This window comes from Pan paniscus, chromosome 4 (genome assembly GCF_029289425.2).
Source record: "Pan paniscus chromosome 4, NHGRI_mPanPan1-v2.0_pri, whole genome shotgun sequence".
NCBI classification, from domain to species: domain Eukaryota; kingdom Metazoa; phylum Chordata; class Mammalia; order Primates; family Hominidae; genus Pan; species Pan paniscus.
In genome coordinates this window covers 133375650-133387463 of record NC_073253.2, presented here as the reverse complement: position 1 = coordinate 133387463, position 11814 = coordinate 133375650, and the positions used below count along the sequence as shown (strand labels likewise).

The following is an 11814-nucleotide window of genomic DNA, read 5'->3' as shown; positions in this document are numbered from 1 at the left end:
TTCCACATTCAAAGCCTCTGTCATGGAGGAAAGAAAAAAAAGAAAGAAAAAAAAAGGCAGCACTGTGTATAGCAAAAAATTACAACTGGGTGTGGTGGCTCATGCCTATACTCCCAGCACTTTGGGAGGCCAAAGCAGGAGGATCACTTGAGGCCAGGAGTTCAAGACCAGCCTGGGCAACATAGCAAAACCACGTCTCCACAAAAAGTATAAAAATTAGCTAGGTGTAGTGGCCTGCACTTCTGGTCCCAGCCACTTCGGAAGCTGAGGCGGGAGGATTGCTTGAGCCCAGGAGGTCAAGGCTGCGGTAAGCCATAATCACACCAGTGCTCTCCAGCCTAGGGGACAGAGGGAGATTCTGTCTAAAAATATCAAACAAACAAACAAAAAAGATGGCCGGGCTCGGTGGCTCACACCTGTAATCCCAGCACTTTGGGAGGCCAAGGCGGGTGGATCATGAGGTCAGGAGTTCAAGACGAGCCTGGGCAGCATGGTGAAACCCCGTCTCTACTAAAAATACAAAAAATTAGCTGGGCGTGGTGGCGGGTACCTGTAGTCCCAGCTACTCGGGAGGCTGAGGCAGGAGAATTGCTTGAACCCAGCAGGCGGAGGTTGCGGTGAGCTGAGATCACGCCACTGCACTCCAGCCTGGGTGACAGAGTGAGACTCCATCTGAAAGAAAGAAAGAAAAAGAAAGAAAGAAAGAAAGAAAGAAGGGAGGGAGGGAGGGAAGAGAGAGAGAGAGAAAGAAAAAGAAATAAAGAGAAAGAAAGAAAGGAAAGAAAGAAAGAAAAGAGAGAAAAAATCCATGCTGGTAGTCACCTCCAATCCAGACCTGCCATTCGTTTTTTTTTGTTTGTTTGTTTTATTTTTTTTAATGGAGCAGGAGCTGAGTGCGGTGGCTCATGCCTGTAATTCCAACGCTTTGGGAGACTGAGGTGGGCCAATTGCTTGAGCCCAGTAGTTTGAGACCAGCCTGGGCAACATGGGGAAACCACGTCTCTAGTAAAAATACAAAAATTAGCCGGACATAGTGGTGCACACCTGTAGTCCCAGCTACTCGTGAGGCTAAGGCAGGAGGATCATTTAAGCCTGGAAGGTCAAGGCTGCAGAGAGCCATGATTGTGTTACTGCCCTCCAGCCTGGGCGACAGTGCTAGACCTTGTCTCAAAATAAATAAATAAATAAAAATAAAATGGAGAGGGAAAAGTGGAGAAAAGCAGACTAATTTAAGATATATTTTAGGGATCGATAGACAAATGCACATGCAAATGGAAAATAACATAGTTATCATGGAATTCTTTAATTTTGCACACATTTGATTTCCTTACTTCATGGGCCAGGAACTGGGAAGTGTAGCATAGGGTGAGTAGGAAAATGAGAAGTCTGCCTTCTTGTTTACTTCCAAAATAACTAGAAGAGGAGAAGTCTGTCTTCCAACATAACCTGTTAGGTGTTACCAAAGTACTGTGCATGCATTTGTGGTTGTTAAGTACTGGTGCCTTAATGCATTTTTATCACACTGAATCATAGTATGGCATCCTTGTTAAGCATGATATGTCACTTTGTTTGGTTCCTTTCTCCAGGACTTGAACTAAAGAGAGCCAAAAAAGCATGCAGGCATGCAGCTCTCTTACAACTTGAAACTAAACAGAAGTTTAGATTCCTCTTTTTTTTCTTTAGAAGTTTAGATCTGGGATGGCATCTAGAAGCCCCCTCTTCCCAGGCCTCTTGCCAATCTTCCCGTACTTAGCCAGAATAAAAGGTACATGTCTAACCTGGACATTCCTACTTAAGTTTCTATTTGTGTGCATGTGTGTGGCATGGACATGGGGGGTGTGGGTGTGGGATTTTGGAGCATGAGATAGTGCTTGGAGGAAGGAGCCCAGGGCAATAACTTGTCTGTCCTGTGTTAAGGGTGTCATGGATAAGCTTGATTTGAAACTTATGTAGTATTTGAGAAGTACTCTCCCAGCTCGGAAATACTGCCACTTCTCTTATGCAGTTAACTCTTTATAAGAACTATTCAGATGATGCTTTTATTATTTTTTTTCTTTTTGATATAGGGTCTTATTCTGTCACCCAGGCTGGAGTGCAGTAACACTGTCATAGCTCACTGCAGCCTTGACCTCCTGGGCTCAAGTGGTCCTCCCACCTCAACCTCTTGAGTAGCTGGGACTACAGGCATGAGCCACCACACCCAGCTAATTAAAAATTTTTTTTTGTAGAGACGGGGTCTCACTACGTTGCCCAGGCTGGTCTTTTACTCCTGGGCTCAAGCTATTCTTCTGCTTTGGCCTCTCAAAGTGTTCAGATTATAGGCGTGAGCCACTGCACCTGGTCTAAGATTTGATTTTTGATTCAGAGATGGTCCAGTTCTTCTCAGTTTGCTATTTCTGTGACTTCAATTGCTTTTCTTGGGTTGTTTTTGTTAGTCCCTTTACTAGTAACATTCTCTATATTATCTTTACACCTTTCATTTGAGATCCATAATTATGTTCCAAAAGTTAATTAAATCTCAGAAACTCCTAGGCTTATGAGAGAAATTTACTTAACAGAGAAGTTATTTCTAAAGATAGAGTCCAATGATTTCTGGCAATTTTATATAGCTTTCTTCCACCTCACCAAAGGACATGACTAAAGAAAAAAATCTTTGTGAAGCAGTCATGCATTAGCTTTCTCATTAATTTAATTAGAGCCTCTAGTACATAGGAGAAAGTAGAGATGACTAAATAAAATGATACCTCTTCCTTTCCTGCTTCCAGGGTGATCCAAGAAATTTCTCTCTCCCCATCCAAATCAAGAGTTGATGACACTGCTGTGACTGATGCCTTTTGTTCCCAGACCAAATTGTTTTTATTGCCTACCCCCTGCCGGCACTTTCCAAAGCACCACTGCCATCAGCTCCAGAGGGAATCCCTTCCTCAGGCGTCCTGGGCAGCAGCTGCAGGGTGATGGCAGGGAGCACAGAATGGGAGGAGAAAGCAACTTGCAGACAAATGGGCAGCTAATCAGACCAACAGCCCAATCACTAGACCCATAAAAAAATTCCATTCCCCACCTCCACTAACCTCATCTGCATTTTTTTGGCCAAGGTGGGGAGAATGCTCCTTGAAAAGTTATGCTTCATAAGATCTATCAAAGCAGGCTCAAATTACTGCCCCCCACACCTTATTCTTTCTCAAGCCAATTGTGCTTATTCAGCCGAATAGTTGTCAAATCACTACAGACCTTACAAATACTAAAAGGACAATTGGGGAATATTATGAACAACTTTACGCCAATAAATCGAACAAATTAGATGAAATAGACAAAGCCTTTGAAAAATGCAAACTACCAACAGTGTGTCAACCTGAAGCACAATTTCTGGGTCTTCCTTTAAACTCTTTGCAAAGTTTGGATCTCTCTCAATTTTCAGGATTTTTCATTTTAAAGCAGCCTTACTGAGCTTACTTAATTAGCATTCTCAACTGTTCTGCTAGGAGCTGGTTACTTCTCAATACAAGTTATCTAATTGTGGGATGGAGAGGGTTAAGTTATTTTATAAGAATAAGCATCTCCATCTTGAGGGGGAGGATAACACATCTTATCTTAATCAGGATTATAAAATCCTGATCCTTCTGGGCGGCCTTTATGTTGGGGCCAGAAGGACAGCCTCTCTGAACTTTAGTGTTTCTGGTCCTTGCCACTGTGAGAACATTTCAAGGAGTCTTTAACATATATATGTGGTTAGAGTCTTCTTGTACCATAAAATGGTTAGACAAGGACCAATATAAAGCAGTCAGTCTGCAATGAGGTTGGAGCTTTAGAGATAAGCACATCCTTTTCAGTGGTGCTTGCTTTTATAATGTGTCATTTAGCAAATGGACTGTGAAGAATTAGTCATGCCAAACTCCTAACCATCTGATGACTGGATATGGACTAAACATCTCAGATGAAAATGTTTAGACTTTAAGCCTTCAGTCTTTCAAAGCTCAATTAAAATAAAGTACTATATCTAATTTCAGTTCTAGTTTAACTTAGCCTGTTTGCAACTTTTATAGATACAGGTTCAACATGTAAATGGCAAACCATTATCAATTCCTTCATGCTTCTCAGGGATGATTTAAGAAAATGTAATATTTGAAACTGTTGTCATCTTTGTGGTGAGAAACAAATATGTATCCTAAATTAAATTAAAATGTAATATTATTAGGGTATTGTCCCCTTGGTGAAATCATATTATTATATCTCTCTGTTGCTAAAATGGAAGGTGCCAACCCGAACACACTATTGTGTGTAGGAAGTCAGACTCTTTGTTTAGCTTCCTGTAGATTCTGGGTGCCCCCGTGCCCTCCTCCTTCAATTCTTCGGTAGCTACCTGGCTCTAAGGCCTGGCTTTAAGTTCTCCTAAGCCATCTGAGCTGGCCTTCTCACTGGATTCCCTCCCCTTTTCTCTTCATGTAGTACTTTTCTCTTCTTCCTCTTTATAGCTCTATTCTTTTTAAAGCCTCTTCATCTTTTTTCCTGCCCTTATCTTGATCATTTCCCTTTATATTTAGAATGCTTCTGACCTCCACATAACTGCTATAAAGATTTTGAAATGATGAAGCATGTCACAAAGTAGAGGAATTTTTTTTTGTGGGCCGGGGGGACGGAGTCTTGCTTTGTCGCCCAGACTGGAGTGCAATGGCACAATCTCAGCTCACTGCAACCTCTGTCCCTGGGGTTCAAGCAATTCTCCTGCCTCAGCCTCCCGAGTAGCTGGGATTACAGGCACCTGCCACCACACCCGGCTAACTTTTGTATTTTTAGTGGAGATGAGGTTTCACTATATTGGCCAGGCTGGTCTTGAACTCCTAACCTTAGGTGATCCGCCCACCTCAGCCTCCCAAAGTGCTGGGATTACAGGCGTGAGCCACTGCACCCGGCCAAGTGTAGGGATTTAAAACAGTATACTGGCCGGGCGCGGTGGCTCACGCCTGTAATCCCAGCACTTCAGGAGGCCGCGGTGGGTGGATCACGAGGTCAGGAGATCGAGACCATCCTGGCTAACAGGGTGAAACCCTGTCCCTACTAAAAATACAAAAAATTAGCTGGGCGTGGTGGCGGACGCCTGTAGTCCCAGCTACTCGGGAGGCTGAGGCAGGAGAATGGCGTGAAACCGGGAGGCAGAGCTTGCAGTGAGCAGAGACTGCACCACTGCACTCCAGCCTGGGTGAAAGGGCAAGACTCCGTCTCAAAAAACAAACAAACAAACAAACAAAAACCAAAACAAATAAAAAAATACAAAAAAATTAGCCGGGCGTCATGGCGGACACCTGTAGTCCCAGCTACTCGGGAGGCTGAGGCAGGAGAATGGCGTGAACCCAGGAGGCGGAGCTTGCAGTGAGCCGAGATCGCGCCACTGCACTCCAGCCTGGGAGACAGAGCCAGACTCCATCTCAAAAAAACAAAACAAAACAAAACAAAAAAAACCAACAGTGTACTAACGCGATTTGTTGCTGTTCCAGTTGGCCATGGGACTCAAGTTGAATGGACACTTCCTGTACTGATACTGAAAACAGATCCTACATCCTATGTCCGTTGAGTAAGTAGGTTTGAAATTAATTCTCTCTACTTTGTGACAATCAACAATTACTTATTGAGTATCTAGTGTGTAGCTGATATGGTTTAAAAAATTATATTTATGTTAGTCTGATATTCAGGGCTCCCACAGACTGGCCAGTGCTTATCTTTCTAATGCTTATTTTTCTAAACTAATCTCCCCTGTACCTGCCTTTATGGACTCTGCTCTAGCTAGAGTGGTCTGTTTGCTCCCTTGCTCATTCCCGTCTACATTTGCTAAAGCCATTCTCTTCCTTTGCCCTTGCTCCCCAACATCGCAAACACTGGATGACCCTCCTCTTTCTGTTTATACAATTTCAAGCCTACAAGATAATTTCCTGTAATTTAGCTCTAATACATGCTTATCTCTTGTGCCTGTGAACTATTCATACTTAAATTCTGACTTGGCTTGTAGTTAATATATTTCCTTGACATAATGTGCTGGACAGTACATTATGAAGTAGTTTAACATTTGGCCTTTGGAGACAGCAAAGCAGTTTTTACAAACATTTATGTATTTTTAAAGTGAATTATCTGGTAACCTCCCAAACAAGAATAGGTTCGTTCAGTCTCCCAACAAAGCAGTTTTTATCATGACTCCATGACTTCCTAGCTCTGTGACAATGGGGAAGTTTGCTTAATCTTGCTAAGTCTCAGTTTCTTCATCTATAAAATGGGGATAATGGTAGTTCCCATCTCACAGAGCTGTTGTGAGTACTAAATGTGATAATATATGTAAAAGTATATAACAGTTCCTACTGGCAAAGAGGAAACATTCAGTCAACATTAGCTGTTATTATTTCCCTTTAGTATTTTTACTTAGCTTATTTATATATGGATTATGTTCCCATCATTAATGGAAAGATTACTATTTGCTGTTATTCATTATATGCCAAGCACTGTACTAGGCACTTTTTTTTTTTTTTTTTTGAGTTGGAGTTTTTCTCTTGCTGCCCAGGCTGGAGTGCAATGGGGTGATCTCGGCTCACCACAATCTCCGCCTTCTGGGTTCAAGTGATTCTCCTGCCTCAGCCTCCCAAGTAGCTGGGATTACAGGCATACGCCACCACGCCCGGCTAATTTTGTATTTTTAGTAGAAATGGGGTTTCATCATGTAGGTCAGGCTGGTCTCGAACTCCTGACCTCAGGTGATCTGCCTGCCTCAGCCTCCGAAAGTGCTGGGATTACAGGTGTGAGCCACCACGCCTGGCCTGGCACTCTTATTAATACTTATGTTATTTAATTCTCACAGCAGCAATCCTGAGGTTAAAGTGATTTGATCTGGAAATTAAAAGATCCTACTAATGCCTTACCTAGGAATTAATAGAGCCAGGATTTTGAACTGTCTTTTGTTATAGGGGCCTCAGCCATGAACCTAGGATGAGTGGGGAAAATGTATTTTTATCCCCTGCTGAACTCAATTATATCTACCTCTGAAGCCTTTCCACTGCTTCATGGTGCTTTTTCACAGACATGGGAAGCTTTTTGTTTTTCTCATGGGGCTACCTAAGTGTTGTGTACAAAACAAGTTCCTTCATTTAATGGATTTATTGTATTTAAATCAATAGAGTGGAATTGGGGGCTTTATTTAGTTTATGCTATTGTTCTTTGTGGCTGAAAATCACAGGTTCTCTTCCCTTATCACTCAGAAGGCACCTCCAAATCTCTTTTCATTCACTGTATTACTAAAGGCACTAATGCTGTTATTTACACCTAACTACTACTTGCTCTTGCTCATATATCTGCTTGAAAAGAAGGTTTGCCAGTTAATTTAAAACCACCTAATTTAACCCCTTAATTTATAGTTGAAGCAAATAAGGCTCAAGGTGGCTAAGAGGTGTGCCCAAGGTCAAGCTAATGGCTGTACCTCAATTGGTTCTCAATCCAGGTTTCTGGCTCATGTCCAGAATGCCACTCATTATGCCAGGAGCCCCTTGAAAACCAGCACTCAACAAGGTTATTGTCCTAAGTAGTTCAAAACCTCCACCTGTAGTCTTATTTGTGGCGTTAATTTAATAGCACCTCCCTTTAAAATATAATATACAAACAAACTTCCTCCAGCACAAAATTCAAGTGAATGAAATCTTTAAAAAAAATTTTTTTTAATGTAGAGATGGGGTCTCACTATGTTGCCCAGGCTGGTCTGGAACTCGTGGACTCAAGCAGTCCACCTGCCTCGGTCTCCCTAAATGCTGGGATTACAGGCATGAGCCACAGCGCCCAGCCCAAATAAGCGAAATCTAACCATTAGACTATGTGTACATCAAGAACATGTGACTGTTGCTTTTTTTAAAAATGAGACGGAGTCTCACTCTGTCGCCCTGGCTGGAGTGCAGTAGAGCGATCTTGGCTCACTGCAACCTCTGCTTCCTGGGTTCAAGTGATTCTCCTGCCTCAGACTCCTGAGTACCTGGAATTACAGGTGTGCACCACCATGCCGGCTAATGTTTGAGTTTTTAGTAGAGACGGGGTTTCACCATATTGCCCAGGCTGGTCTCCAACTCCTGAGCTCAAGTGATCCACTTGCCTTGGCCTCCCAAAGTTCTGGGATTATAGGCGTAAGCCACCATGCTGGGCCTGACTGTTGCTTTTTTTTTTTTCTGAGATGGAGTCTCACTCTGTTGCCCAGGCTGGAGTGCAGTGGCGCAATCTCGGCTCACTGCAACTTCTGCCTCCCAGGTTCAAGCAATTCTCTGCCTCAGCCTCCCGAGTAGCTGGGAGTACAGGTGCCGCCACCACGCCTGGTTAATTTTTTTGTAGTTTTAGTAGAGACAGAGTTTCACCATATTGGTCAGGCTGGTCTCAAACTCCCGACCTCGTGATCCACCCTCCTTGGCCTCCCAAAGTGCTGGGATTACAGGCATGAGCCACTGCACCCGACCGACTATTGCTTTTTTATAGGCTATATATTTCTAGGAAGCAGAAGTAACTTATTCTAACTTTTTCCGTATGGCAATTGGCACAAGGCATCATCTGAAGACCAAAACTGTCAGGATAGAGAAACTTAGAAGCTCAGAATAGAATTTTAGAATTTGAAAAAAAAAATTGGGGGAATGTATCATGCAATCTAATCCAATCCCCTCTTTGTATAACAATGATTTTGAGGCTCAAGAAGTAATTAGCATGGCATTATAGTAAAATCTGTGGCAACATCAGCAACATTTTTCCTGCAATACTAAATTACCTTCCTTGATTTTCTGAAAATTAAATTGTATCAATAGTCACATAAGATTGCAGGAATAGGCCAGGCACGGTGGCTCATGCCTGTAATCCCAGCACTTTGGGAGGTTGAGGCAGGCGGATCACGAGGTCAGGAGTTTGAGACCAGCTTGGCCAACATAGTGAAACCCCATCTCTACTAAAAATACGAAAATTAGCCGGGTGTGGTGGCACGTGCCTGTAATCTTGGCCACTTGGGAGGCTGAGGCAGGAGAATTGCTTGCATCCGGGAGGTGAAAGTTGCAGTGAGCCAAGACCGTGCCATTGCACTCCAGCCTGGGTGACAGAGTGAGACTCCGTCTCAAAAAATAATAATAATATTAAATAAATAAAATAAAGATTTCAGGAATAAGTCCTTTTGGAAAAATGCAAGACAACCTTCAGGGAACTAAAATTATATATTACCTTACTCTCTTTTTGGAACATGAACCTCATTTTTTGGGCAGTTTTATTTGCAGGTACAAATTTTCTTGGCTTTTGGATAGTCCTTATGTGTTATTGGCAGAATCGTTTCTCACCAGAAGCATCGGAATTCAGAAAGACAGAAACAATGGAATTTATCTTAGCTAAATAAGAAGTTTGAAGAACTCTAGATTATGATATATTCCAAAGTAGCCTCAGTTTTTCAGCAAATTTTAGAGTTAGAAAGGAGTCAGAACTCGGCTTGGATCATCCTCTTAAGAGAGTCAACAATTCTTTTCTAGTATCTTAGCCATAGAGGCAACATGAAATGTCTGGCTGTTTAGTAAAGCTCTAACAATATTTTCATCTTCACTGTTTTCTTTAGGTTGTGTAGGTATCCCTATTGGAGCCCAAGATTTGAAAGAAATTTTGTATTATTGTCTTTTTTTTTTTTTTTTTTAATTTTGCTTTCCCCAGTTTGCGCTCATATAGATTCCAGCCAGGCTTCTTTTACCACACGTGCTACCCAGCCCGGTTCTAAAGAAATCAGGCTGAGAAGAATTACATAACACACTGGGGAAATGTATCCAATACACTCAACCCTGCCCTGTCCTTCACACTCTGGAGGTTATTTCAATTCAACCCCAGGACACTGGTGAATGAGGGAAGCTTTTGGAGGGGTGAGGTGTGGGCGGGTGCCAAGGGGCTAAAAGATCTTATGAAGCTCCCTGCCATGCTGGCCCAGAATTAACCCATGGTTTCCCAGCCAGAGCAGTCCCAGCTGCCTTGCTTTCCTGGGGCTTCACATGTTAATCTATGAAATTAACCAACTGAGTTTGACCGTGACTGGCTTTGTTTTGCAAAACAAAATTGGTAAGGCAGGCCTCATGCTGACTGACTGAATGGAGTCATCAACCCAATTCAAGGGGTGCCACAAAAGCAAGGAAGTGAAACTTCAATTTCCTCCTCATGTTAAATGATAGCTTATCATACAGAGTATGACCCTTACGCAGCTCAGGGCAAAGTATTTTACTGCTTTTTTTTGTGAACAGCAATAAACCACTCTCTTCTAGTTTTTCCTCTAACCCCCACGCCCGCCCCACACCTGACGGATTAAAGCTCATTGGAAAGGTCTGTTCTCTGTTGTCAATGGTCAGAGAACCAAAGCCTCCTTTTTGCCGTCACCAAACTGTTATCATTTTATCTCTATCCTAGGAAGTACAGGGTTTGTTTTAGAACAACACAGAAGTAAACAGAGGTGGGGAAAGCCATTCTGGCTTCAGAGCACCGTTGTAATAGTCATCAGCTCTAACCACTTGGGTGAGTTTTGCTTCAGTTCTAGGCCAGGCAGATGATGTTGGTTGCTTTCATCCCGGAGTTTCCACTGCCCCTATACACACCTCTGTTAGAATGTTTATCACACTACATTGGGTTGTTTGAGACAGGATCTTGCTCTGTTGCCCATGCTGGAGTGCAGTGGTACAATCATAGCTCACTGCAGCCTCAATCTCCCATCTCAAGTGATCCTCCTGCCTCAGCCTCCTGAGTAGCTAGGACTGCAGGTGCGCACCACCACACCTGCCTAATTTTTGTATTTTTGTAGAGACAAGATCTTGCTCTGTTGCTTAGGCTGGCATACTACATTGTTATGAGAACAGGTGAGCATTTCTTGATTGGGAGGGATTACGTACTTTCATTTTTATGTCCCTAAGCAGTTGCCTAGCATATCCTTGACCCCATAGAAGGCATTCAGTGAAAGAATAAACTGACAGGGAGGCCTCCCACAAAGGTTAGCTCATCTTTTCCCCTACCTGCCAGCAAGTCTCTACCTACCTAGACTCAGAATCAGAAAGAGGTTCAGCAGCTCAGCTCCTTCAATGGACACTTGTGGGCATCGATGGGGGAAGATGTGATGTTTCTTAGGACTTGAACCTGCACCCTCTTCACTCTTCACTTATCTCATTTACTTCCATGGCTTCAGAAAATATCTCTTTATTGATGACTCCCAAATTTGCATCTCCTTCTCAAATTTCTAGTTTATTTAGCAAGATTTCCTATACTTATTAGCCTATCACCTGCTTGATATCTTCATTTGAATGTCTCAGGAAAATTACAAAGTTGATACGCTTAAAATGGAACTTTTTTTTTTTGAAACAGTCTCACTCTGTTGCCCAGGCTGAAGTGCAGTGGCACAATATCAGCTCACTGCAACCTCTGCCTCCCAGATTCAAGTGATTCTCCTGCCTCAGCCTCCCAAATAGCTGGGATTACAAGCACACAGCATCACGCCTGGCTCATTTTTGTATTTTTAGTAGAGAAGGGGTTTCATCATTTTGGCCAGGCTGGTCTTGGACTCGGACTCCTGGCCTTAAGTGATCCACCCACCTTAGCCTCCCAAAGTGCTGAGATTACAGGTGTGAGCCACCACACCTGGCCAAAATGGAACTCTTAATTCTCATCTTCCTGTTAGTCCTAATCTGGTTTTCTCTCATTTCACCTATGTCCATAATTGGTAACACCTGCCACTCAAGTTACTAAAGTTGGAAAGACTGGGAGTCATCTAGCTTCCTCACCTTCTCTCAACCACCATATCTAATCCATCAGCAA

At 42.9% G+C, this 11814-nt stretch overlaps 1 protein-coding gene across 1 annotated transcript in view; it reads left to right on the top strand.

Moving 5' to 3' along the window:
- Positions 1 to 11814, top strand: part of FAM13B (family with sequence similarity 13 member B) — a 172424-nt gene that overhangs the window by 5293 nt on the left and 155317 nt on the right. The window contains exon 2 of the mRNA XM_063604235.1: positions 5493 to 5569. The gene's annotated coding sequence lies outside the window, so the exon portion shown is untranslated. The remainder of the gene's footprint in view (positions 1 to 5492; positions 5570 to 11814) is intronic.